The following is a 12,985-nucleotide window of genomic DNA, read 5'->3' as shown; positions in this document are numbered from 1 at the left end:
TGTGAGACCATCAGGATTCTATGTTAACGTTTTGGGGATCAATCATTATGTCACCTCACACTCCAATAACTGCAGCAAAATAACAAGAACAATAAGAAAGAGATCACACGCCATGGCGAATATCTTTCATATTCACCATTGATATAGGAACTGCGATACTCTGCAAACCCTGACACAATCGAGAATGAAAGACATGAAAGCTAAAAAACAGTGACTCACCTGCACACTATGGCAAAACTCCCTTTGTATTCAAGTTGTTTTCGTTGTTCCACGCCCCGTTTTGTTGATTGATAGGCCCAAGCACAGGAGGTTAGCTGGAGCACCTTCCTGGGCCAAGGACTTCATCAATAGTTAGTGGGCTGGAGTATCCTGTTGAGCCCAAGCTGTAGTTAGTTAGCTGGGGAGGGAAGTGGGACAGATTATGTGGCTTACATTTAGTTTGTTATTAGGTTGATGTGGCAATGATCCACTGATATAAAGGCAACTATTGCATGAAATAGAAATCATCAGAATATATGAAAATTACTCTTGTTTTCTTTTCCCTATTTCTTCCTTGTTCCTTCTTGTTCTTCGATTGATCCACAAGGTTAGGGTTCGCGTCCCTTTCATTGGTGCTTTCATCGATTCTCAAGCATTCCATAATGCGGGTTCAAGATTTGGCGGAGGAGGTTGGTGCTTTTCAGTTGCGCATCGATCGGAGTTTGGAGGAATTGCAAACTCGCTTCGAACAACGTTTCACTGAGCATCAGAATCAGTTTACTAGTTTCAATACTCAACTGCAACAAATACATGCAGTAATTGTGGGTAATAATCATGGTCACGGTGATACTGGTCATGTTAGTGGTGTGCATTCGTCCAATCATACAGAGACGATGGGTGTTCCACATAATCATTTCGATCCAAACGATCCACGAGTGTTAATGAAGTCAATTCGTATGGAGCTTCCAGTTTTTAATGGTACAGATCCAAATAGTTGGATTTTTCGTACGGAGCTGTATTTTGGGTTACAACAGGTACCTGAAAATCTTAAGGTTCGATTGGCGGGAATGAAAATGGAGGGTTTGGCGGGACCCTGGTTCCAATGGTTGTTCAATGGAGGTTCTATTCAGTCTTGGGAGGAATTGAAATTGGCTGTGAAACACCGATTTGGAGGGACAGCATATCAGGATCTGAGGGGAGTACTCTCCAAGTTGACACAGGATGGTCCACTCAGCGATTATATCAGGAACTTTGAAGCCTTAATTAATCAGGTCACTGATTTTTCTGATGAGGTACTAATGTGTTTTTTTATTTCTGGTTTAATCCCTGATTTACGAAGGGCCATTCAACTCCACACTCCTACCTCACTCCATCAGGCCATGCAATTGGCTATCACATATGATGCACATTTTGTGGAGTTACGTTCTTCCTTCACATCATCCAATACCAAAAGAATTTTCGCTAAGAATTCTTATACGGTGGAACAATCCCAACCTCAACCTCTCACTACAATTGTTCAGCCTCCAAAACCAGTTGTTCCTTCTTTACCTTCTACTGTACCTTACCAGAAATTGTCTCATGAAGAGCTGCAGAAGAAGAGAGACATGGGAATTTGCTATACCTGTGATGAAAAGTGGAATTCTCGACACCGATGTAAGGGCAAATTGTTTTTGATGATTGGTGAATCTGAGGAGAAATCCTTGGATGGTGATGAACAGATTGTCTGGCAACCACCATTGTCTATTGAGGAGCCTCCATTAGTTCATGCGGCTGCTTTACATTCATTAGAAGGTGATAGCAATCCAAGAGCCATACAGTTCAAGGTGGAATTTAAGGGAAGGTCAGTGTCTATTCTTGTAGATTCCGGTAGTTCTCACAATTTTATTCAAAAAAATCTGGTGGATGTGGTTGGACTGTCCACTGTCAAGGTTCCCAAAATGAGAGTATTTCTGGGGAATGGAGAATTTCTGATTTGTGATAGGAAATGTTTGGGAGTACCATTGAACATTCAAGGATTCATTTTCTCAGTGGATTTATGGGTGATTGAATTAATCAGTTTGGGCATTATTCTTGGGATCACTTGGTTAAGTGAATTGGGAAGAGTATTACATGATTACATTGATATGTCCATGGAATTCATGACCCAGACTGGCAGGGTCGTTTTACAAGGTGAAAAGTTTGACAAAGCAGTGGTCGATAATGATCATAGCTGTTTCCATTTGGATGGCAACCTGGTTCAGGATGAGGTACCCGAATTGTTGGAAATAAAATCCAAGGTTCCAGTAGCTATATGGGATCTGCTGTTACAGTTCAAGACAGTATTCCAGCTACCAACAGGGCTACCACCTCCTAGAAAGTATGATCATGCTATTCATTTAACTGAAGGAGCCAAACCAGTGAATGTCAAACCATATAGATATGCTCATCACCAAAAGGAGGAGATTGAAAAACAGGTTATTGATTTGTTGGCTTTGGGGTTTATTAAGGAAAGTAGGAGTCCTTTTTCCTCACCTGTGTTATTGGTGAAGAAACATGATAATACTTGGAGGATGTGTATAGATTATAGGGCTCTAAATAGCATCACAATCAGAGACCGTTTTCCAATTCCCACCATTGATGAGTTATTAGATGAACTTAAGGGAGCAAGAATTTTTTCCAAGCTTGACTTGAGGAGTGGATACCATCAAATTCTTTTGGCACCTGAAGATTCTGCCAAAACTGCTTTCCGGACTCATGAGGGGCACTATGAGTTTTTAGTTATGCCATTTGGTTTGACTAATGCCCCTTCCACTTTCCAAGCTGCCATGAACAACATGTTCAAACCTTTCCTTCGAAAATTCATTATAGTTTTTTTTGATGATATCCTAATATACAGTGAATCCATGGGGGATCATTATCAGCATCTTACTGTTGCTTTGAGCTGTTTGCAGGATAACCAATTTAAGCTCAAACTTAGTAAGTGTAGCTTTGCCTTGCTTGAAATTGATTACCTTGGTCATTTGGTTTCTGGAGAAGGAGTCAAGGTGGACCCAAAGAAAATTTCTGCTATGTTAAATTGGCCACAACCGAAAGGTGTTAAACAATTAAGGGGATTTATTGGGCTCACTGGATATTATAGAAGATTTGTGAGGCAGTATGCTGCTATAGCTGCTCCTTTGACTGATTTGCTGAAGGATAATTCTTTTGTATGGAGTGAAGCAGCTGAGCAAGCCTTCGTGCAGTTGAAAAAGGCTATGTCGTCCACACCAGTCCTAGTTTTGCCTGATTTTTCTAAACCTTTCATTGTGGAAACTGATGCTTCTTCTATTGGTATAGGTGCAGTTCAACAAAACAGCCATCCGATTGCTTATTTCAGCAAGAAATTGGGCCCTAGAATGAGAGTTGCATCCACTTATGTGCGAGAATTGTTTGCAGTCACAGAGGCAGTCAAGAAGTGGAGACACTATTTGTTGGGGTCTAAATTCATTATTCGCACGGATCATAGAAGTTTAAAGGAGTTGTTATCTCAAACTATCCAAACTGTAGAGCAGCAAAAGTATGCCTGTAAACTAATGGGGTATGATTTCTCAATTGAGTATAAACCAGGTTCAGCAAATATAGTGGCTGATTCTTTATCCAGGTGTTATGAGGAGGAGCAATCTGGTATACTCTTATCCTTAATTTCTGAATCTAAGTTCCATTTGCTGGAAGAGATTAAGGCTGAGAATCAATTGGATCCTGAGTTGCTTGATATTCATTCCAAATTGCATGGTAATGAATTAACTGGTACTGAGGTAGTTGACAGAGATGGCATTCTGTATCATAGGAATCGATTCCTATTGGGAACTACTTCTGGTTTAAGAAGGAAGGTCATTCAGGAGGCACATTCTACTCCATTGGGTGGGCATGCAGGGATTACGCGAACCCTGTTGAGGTTGTCTGCTTCTTTCTATTGGTCTGGAATGAGGAAAGATGTCACTGAGTATGTGAAGCAATGTGCTACTTGTCAAGTGATTAAAACAGCTACTGCTCCACCTAATGGGCTTTTACAACCTTTGCCTATACCTGAGGGGGTCTTTGAAGATCTATGTATGGATTTCATAACCGGATTACCATTATCTAAAGGATTTACTGTCATCCTAGTGGTTGTTGATCGATTGACAAAATATGCTCATTTTGGAGCATTGGCCCACCCTTATACAGCAGCAAAAGTGGCTGTTTTGTTTTGTGATATGGTTGTCAAGTTGCATGGTTTCCCTAAGACCATAGTGTCAGATCGAGACTCCATCTTCCTAAGTAAATTCTAGTCCCATATGTTTAAGTGCAGTGGAACTACCTTGCGCACAAGTACAGCTTACCATCCCCAATCTGATGGGCAATCAGAGGTAACTAATCGTTACTTGGAGCAATACATACGCGCATTTTGTCATGATGAGAACCATAAATGGGCTGAATTCTTGGGATGGGCAGAATTCCATTACAATACAGCTCATCATTCTTCCATTGGCATGACCCCATTTCAAGCCTTGTATGGCAAGATTCCCCTGATGATTCCTCCTTACTCCAAGGGATCTGTCCGCGTGGAAGCAGTGGATGTCACATTGACTCATAGAGATGCTCTCTTGCGACAACTGAAGGATCACTTAACAGCTTCCCAAAATAGAATGAAAGTTCAAGCTGACAAACACAGGAAGGATGCTTCTTTTTCTGTTGGTGACATGGTATTAGTTAAGCTTCAACCTTATAGGCAACTCACAGTGGCCAATAGGAAGAATCAAAAGCTAGCCAAGCGATATTTTGGCCCTTTTCCTATCTCACGAGTATTGAGTCCTGTGGCATATCAGGTTGAACTTCCAGCAGGCTGTCGAATTCATCCTTCTTTTCACATCTCAGTGCTCAAACTATATCGTGGAGATGCCACTGCTGTTGCTCTGTCATTGCCCGAAGAGACTCGAGAAAACCAACCTGTCCAATTTCCTTTAACAGCTTTAATGTCTCGTATCATTTCAGATTCACATGGAACTCAAAGGCAATGGTTGATCCAGTGGTCACACTCCCTTCCAGAGGATGCTACATGGGAGAATGAAAACGAATTGCAGTTGCACTACCCAGAATTTCGATTACCATCAATGAACCTTGAGGACAAGGTTCTCTTTGAAGGAGGGGGCATTGATAGGCCCAAGCACAGGAGGTTAGCTGGAGCACCTTCCTGGGCCAAGGACTTCATCAGTAGTTAGTGGGCTGGAGTATCCTGTTGAGCCCAAGCTGTAGTTAGTTAGCTGGGGAGGGAAGTGGGACAGATTATGTGGCTTACATTTAGTTTGTTATTAGGTTGATGTGGCAATGATCCACTGATATAAAGGCAACTATTGCATGAAATAGAAATCATCAGAATATATGAAAATTACTCTTGTTTTCTTTTCCCTATTTCTTCCTTGTTCCTTCTTGTTCTTCGATTGATCCACAAGGTTAGGGTTCGCGTCCCTCAAAGTAAAATGCTTATTAAATGATTATAAAGCTTGAAGTAGCTAGTAATAGTATCTCTGTTACTAAATTTATCTTGGTCATTTGCAATATTTATATCTGTGTAAAGCACTAATTCAACCAAAAGCTTAAGTTGATGGGTGAGGCTACATTAATAGTTTTATATATCTCAATATGTCCCCTTACACGAAAGCACATCGGGTTTGAAGGGTAGACAATGCACAGGCTTACCTACCTATACTAAGAAATTCCACAAGAGAAAGTGAGGAACCTGGAACACGAGCTCTGATACAATGATATAAGGAACCAATTCAATCCAAAAAATTAAGCTGCTGGGGGAGGCTATATCAATAATTCTATATATCTCAACAATCTTTGCATATTTGATAACAGAATCTTTACCAAAAAAAGGAATTTTATAAGTGAAACGAATTTGAAGAGTGCTGATTCACTGTGGAACATAAAATTTAAGACAATATTACGTACAAAAACAAATTGATGGGTGAGAATCTATGATGCACGGACACGGACACGGGACACGGGACACGACACGACACGACACGCCGACACGTTAATTCTAAAAAATGTCATATTTCGACATGTTGGGACACGTTTTGATATTAAATAATTTTTTTAATATATATAATATAATTTATATTTAATACATATAAAAGCGTATAATAATTCATATAACTAATCAAATATTTAAATTTCATAACATAAATATAAATATAAATAATTTTTCGTACTTTGTTAAATTTTCATGTCAAATTTCGTAACAGAAAAAAATTAATTTATAAATTATTTATTTTATATTTAGTTAAAGTAATAAAATTAAGATTTAAAAATAAAAAAAATAAAAAAAAAATAAAAAAAACGTGTCCGAGCGTTGACTGCGTGTCCAAAAAAGTTGACTGCGTGTCCGAAAAACGTGTTGGAACGTGTCGGGGAGTTGACCGCGTGTCCCCAAATGTTGACCGCGTGTCGAACACGTGTCCGAGCGTGTCCGTGTCGGACACGTGTCGGACACGTAAATTTTCAAAAAAATCTATGGTGGTGAGAATAAACCAACTACCATCTAAGTTCCAACCCACATAGGATCTGAAACGAAAAGAAACTTGAGGGAACAAAATTAACACGTGAAATGGGAAGGTGAACGAACCGATCTGAGAAAAAAGGAAAATTTGAAAGCTTGAAATTTACCACATTTCGGATGATACAATGTTTTTGTCGAGTACAGAGGTAGTTTAGCGAAACGGTAACCGAAATGTGACTCATTATTTGCTGTGACCAGAGTGGCAGTGGGGTAGTTTGTTGACTTTGTTCAACCAACCCTCCTTTTTAAAAGGGAAAATGTTTATGTTTTTATTTGAGGAAAATTATTTGTCATATTCACGGAAAAGGAGAGAAAAAAATTAATGAATTGACTAATTTTAATGTAATTGTGGTAGGGAAAAAAATTTTTACAGCAAAAATTGAAACATTAAACTCTTTTAAAAAATAAGAAAAATAAAATAGTTAAATGAATTCATGAAATTGATTTTTCTAAAAAAAATAAAATATCGTATTACCTTTTAAAAACTTATAAATTTGTTTACCAAAAAAAAAAACTTATAAATTTATATCAAGGCTTTATTAGTTTTATACAATAGGAGAAAAACTCTCTCAACACAACACAATTATGTGTGAGCCTCACCTATCCATTTATAAAAAATAATAATATGAAAATAAATATATGTATAAGAGATAAAAATATTCTCCAATAACATAAAAGTAATAATGTCTGTTTATTGAGTTTTCTCAAAGTATCTTCTCAGTCGATAGTTGAAGACTAATATTTTCGAGGCGTAGAGATCATCAAAGTGAGTTTTGTCTCTATCAACAAAGTTTTTTTCATACACTACCAGAAATCAAACATTTATCAATATGCTTAAGCCACTAGGAAGAAAGACATAGATTGTAAACAAAATAATGATAACATTTATTTAATGCTTGTAAACAAAATAACTAGGAAGAAAGACAGAAAAAAAACAAAACGCCCCACCATTATAAAATTTAGTTATGATATTAATATAATGAATTTTACAAATTCTAAAATTACGGGGTTGAAAATCAATAATTAATAATTATTCTACTTTTCGTAGCTATCAAATGATTGATCTTCACCATAAAAAGAAGATTCTCAGAATTTTAGTTAAGTGCATGTGTGGAAATAATTATTTTTTGGATATATTTATTCTTTCTTTAAAAATAATGTTCTCAAAAATATTTTTAAAATAAATTAATAAAAACACGAAATTAAATTAACTATAGGTAAATACGAAGGAGTACCGTGTGGAAACACCGCCGTTTTTTATTTCGGGTCCCACGTGACTTCCAATTCAAAAATCAAATTATTATTTTTTTTTTTTCCTTTTTTATTTCTTTTTTCTGCTTTTTTTTTTCTTTAAAATATTGCATTATTATTTTCTTGGTCCACTTTATCAAATTATAATAGAACCTGTTTCCTTGATATTTGTTTTCTCCCTTCAGTTTCAATCTCTCTTGTGAGAAAGAGACTGAGAGAGCTGACATGGTTAGCACATAGAATCCCTTTTTTTTTTGGAATTTGAATTTTCATTGGCTCTTACTAGTATTGCTTCTTCTTTTTTCATTCCTTGTGAAATTTTGATTCCAATTTCAAGATTATTGATTCACACCCTTCTCTGCATTCCCTCACTAACAATGGAAAATATCAAGATTACAAATTTAACTCACAATTTAGGTTAAGTTTTCAATATGTCTTGAATATTGGAATTTGAATTGCAAGTTAGGTTATAGGTTTATAACCCTTTGTTGAATATTAATATGCTATGGTAATTTGATGAGGAAAGTGGAGAATTGATTCTTGATCATTGAACTGTGTTTTATGTGTTAGTAATAATTTTTTTTTATATAAGGGTTCTTGAATTCCTTTTGATGGCAATTGATGGATTTTGCAGATGGGGAATAATCGTTTGCCAAAGGAAAGGAAAAAAGATTGGCTTAGTGCCCTTCTGAAGAGTAGCTTTGGCTATTGTGAAGAACACCAAGACCTTAAGTTTAATGAGAAGAATGTGTTTTGTGTAGACTGTGAAGTTAGCTTGTGTAGGCACTGCAAAGAAGCTCATTCTCTCCATCAAAGGTTTCAGATATACAAATATTCCTATCAGGATGTTGTTCGCCATTCTGACATGCAGAAGTATTTTGATTGCTCAAACATTCAGGTTCTCTCTTGTTTATTAGATTTGAACTTGATCTAATACTTGTTTAAATTCAATTCAGTTTCTTAATTTCAATCCCATTGATTCCTGCTATATATATATTATGGTTGGTTTATTTTGCTCTGATAAGTGATAACCATTATTGAACATTTGGAACTTTTATGTAGTTTTGAGTGCTGAGATGGATTGTGTGGCTCTAATTAGCCCTGATGAATTTACAATATCTAAATTTCTGCATAAGGGTTTAGTCCAGATTCCAGAAATTTTGTATCTTTTATAAGTTCTAACCATTGAGTAAAGTGTGTTACCATTGATTTTCCAATGCTGTCAGCTGTGAAATAAGATATGTATGTTTTTGGTTTGAAATGTAGTTGTTGTTAAGCATTGTTGTAGTGTGCTTGAACCTCATTGCTTAATTGGTATATATGACTTAGCTAACCTATTATGACATCTTGATACTAAGCTCTGAATTCATTTTTCTAATTAAAAAACTGAATGATTGATGAACTGAATTTTCTTCTTACAATGGTGACATGATTTGGCAGAGTTATAAATCCAATAATGACAAGATTGTGCATCTCAAACCTCGGTCTTCTTCAAAAGACATCAAACTATCAAAAAGATCTAAATTTGCTGATCTAAACCCTGAGTCTCAAGCCAAAGAAACCAAAGTATCAACACTTCCAAAGTGGGGTGGTGCTTGTGAAGAATGTGGTAAACACTTACAAGATGAGCGTAATCGCTTCTGCTCCATTAAATGCAAGGTAAACAACATGCTCTAATTAAATGTGAAGTTTATTGTTTACTTAACTCTCAAATCATTTGTGATTTTAATCATGTGCATTGTTTAGATCTTATTGGTCCCAGTGAAGACTCAAAACCAAGGTCTTCTTCCTATTCAAGGAATTGCAGACCATTCTATAGAGGAGCCTGTCAACCAAAATGATAACCAAAGTTCAGAAACGGAGTCATCTATCTCTGTAGCTGAGTCATATGAATGTTTTGAAGCCTTTAATTTCAGAAAGCGCCCAAGGAAAGCCACCCCTCAGAGATCTCATTTGTTTTAGTTTAGGATAAAGTTGATGTTTGATCTTAAAAGTCTTTCTTTCTTTCTTTCTTTCTCTTTTGATTCTTTTTTTTGCTTTCAATTTTGGAGAATAAGATTTTTTTGGAAATTTTGAGGGAAACTGAACCCCACTTTACCCCATATTGGGATTCAATGTATAAGTTGAGAGGTTGAGGTTCAGTAGCTCTCAGAAAAAAAAAAAAGTAACTTGCTGAGCTTGTACAGCACATGGTTGGGAGTAAATGAGAGGTGAAGAGGGTGCACTTGTGTTAAATTAGTATATGCAATGTTAAACTGAAATGCTTTTTTAACCAAAATCTCTTTTAGGTAATGCAAATTTTTCTTCATTATGCTTATATGCATAGTACTAACATAATTTGATTGATTTATGTCCACAAGTACTCTTGAAAAATCCTGAGTTTAGAACAATGGTAAAATTGCTATTTTGTGACTTCAAATCTTGAAAAATAGCCTCTTTATAAATATATAAAGATGAGGTTACGTATAAGAATTGTCCCGATCCCTCACTCCATCCTTACTAGTAGGTAGCGGCGGCAAAGTGGGCGGCCCGCCCCGCCCCACCTCGCCATCAACCTGCCAAAAAACGAGTCAGTCCGTCCCTCCTCGCTTTTGAAAGTGGGTTAAAAAACTCGCTTCGCCCCACTCCGTTTGGCGAGTTGGCCCGCCGGCTCGAACCTATTCTTCTCGGCCTGCCTATGCTCGCCAAAATATGAACTCACTCTGTCTTGTCCCGTTTTTTAGATGAGTTGAAAAATTCATCCCGTTCCGTCCCGTTTAACGAGTGGAACGGATTGACCCGTCTAGCTGAGCCTGTTACTGGTATGCATAAAGTAGAGTGGTTTCTTTTATAGCAATAGTAATTGCTCTGCCTTTCCCTTAGATTCCCAAAATGTGAGAGACAAGTGATTATTCTATATATGTGATTTTATAATTGCATACTCATAGTCATAGCTGTTCCCCTCACACTACAGGCAACAACTTTTGTGTCCATATTTCCCTTTGAATATGGCAGAGATAAAGGACCTCGTACCTCATAAAGTTGTAAGTGAATAGGATGGCAAAGATTTGGTGTCCCCACAACCAATTTGAAAGCCAAATCTTGTGCATGTTGAAGCACGTGGATCATCATAGTTATTTTCTACCATGGTCACCGACCTTTATCTCATTTCCTTTTAGCATTAATTTCTAACATTAATTTGTTAGAGGACAACGTCTATGAAGCTGTTTCTTTCAAATATTAGTTTAATATCATTGAATCTCTTGAAAGGTTTGGATGGTGAAAGGAAATACGAAGGTGGTATCTGAAATATTGAAAAGCCATATATTCATTTTATTTTTGGTTTTTATCTTTGTTTGACATGCCTCAGGGGCGCTATTGATTATTTGAATTTTAGTGTTGTCGTTTGAATTTGGGTTTTATATTAAATTTGATTTTATGCCAATTAGAGCCATAAACTTTGACACATATTACAATAGGTTCTTTCTCTTCATAAATTATTTGTATTACAAAAAAAAATAGGTTCTTTCTACGAGCCTTTTATTTGTTAATCAGGTGATGTCATGAACCGTGAGAAATTAATATTTTTTGAGTAGTTTTTTTATGTTTTATTCTGAAAAAATGAAATATTTAAATATTGTACTATATGTTTATTTGACGTGAAATATCAGTTGATATTGTGACGCCCTTGTTTATCAATTTTTATGTCACAAACCTTAGTATGGGCGCAACAACTTTAATTTTTTTTTTTTCTATAAACCTTTATTGAATAGTAAGAGACTAAGTATATTGTATTTTGCAGGAAAATATATTTTACCTCCTTAACTTTACACATTTCTGAACTCTCGTACAGTGTGTTCTTTTTTGGGGACATTGACGATAGTGTCCTATTTTTTCATAATAATATACCTGAATGTCAGAGAGTGCAATTTTTTTTCAAACTGTCACGATACCGTAATCGCTAAGATTCTTAGCTACTATAGACGTTACATGTGTCACTTTCACCGTGGCTGGAAAAGCCTTGCAAGGCCTGTTGCACCAAAGGTTGAATGACACACGCGTCACTCATTTGGCCAAATGTAGCCGTGTTGTGCAACGACTATGGGCTACTTTTTCTGAATTGACAGACATATGGGATCAAAGTTGCTGGGAAAGCCATCGAATTTGGCCTAGTGTGACTGGGTTTATTAATAAAGTTAGACATGTGTTATGCTTGAGAAAATATATAATAGAAATATTAGTGTTGTACATATTTAATTTAATTATAATAATTTTTGGGGACTTGAAATATTAGGATAAACGATATTTAATTTTTTTATTTTTTTTATTTTTTCTCTTAGTATAAGATTAAACAATAAGTTAATTGATATGAATTATTTTTTATAAATAAATTAGTTTCGGTAAAGTATAGGATACTTAATATTATATTTTTAATTTCAAATTATAATTATAAATGAATTTTATATTGCATTTAAAAATTTGTGTTGTATATATTCAATTTAATTATAATTATTTTTGGGAACTTGAAATATTAGGATAAATGATATTTAATTTTTTTTCTCTTAATATAGGATTAAACCATAGGTTAATTCATATGAATTATTTTTCTTAATTCGATGACTTTCCTAATGACTTTGATCCCATAGGCCTGCCAATTCAGAAAAAGTAGCCCATAGTCACTGCACAACACGGCTACTTTGGCGAAATGGGTGACGGGGGTGTCATTTAAGCAAAGTAGCTACCTTAGGTAGCTATTTTAGTGTAACAGGTCCATTCCAGCCACGCGAGGATTGACACGTGTCCCGTCCATAGTAGCTCAGAATCTCAGCGACTATGGTGTCGTGGTAGTTTGAAAAAAAATTTGCACTCCGTGGCATTCAGGTATATTATTATGAAAAATGGGGCAGTACGGTCAATGTCCCCCTTTTTTCTCCCCATTAAACTCCCCTGAAATATGGTTTAATTGAAAACCTCTGCTGGATTTTGTGATTAAAAGAAGGTAGCAGAGAAGCTCTCTCATGCGATAAAGATAATTATGTGTGGGATCCACTCAGTTATAGAAAAAAAAGCAAGACATAATTCGATGTATATATAAGAGAGAAAATACTCTTCTATAACATAATAGTATATTTTTTTCATGAGAATTGAGAAATGGGTAAAGCTTAGAGGTAAAATGTATGTTTCTTTTAACTTCGAGGTCGGCTATTATTCAGGTAT

Source organism: Gastrolobium bilobum, unplaced genomic scaffold (genome assembly GCF_033153095.1).
Source record: "Gastrolobium bilobum isolate Gb01-03AN ecotype WA unplaced genomic scaffold, APGP_CSIRO_Gbil_v1 utg1171, whole genome shotgun sequence".
NCBI lineage: Eukaryota > Viridiplantae > Streptophyta > Magnoliopsida > Fabales > Fabaceae > Gastrolobium > Gastrolobium bilobum.
Note: the sequence above shows the minus strand (reverse complement) of the source record.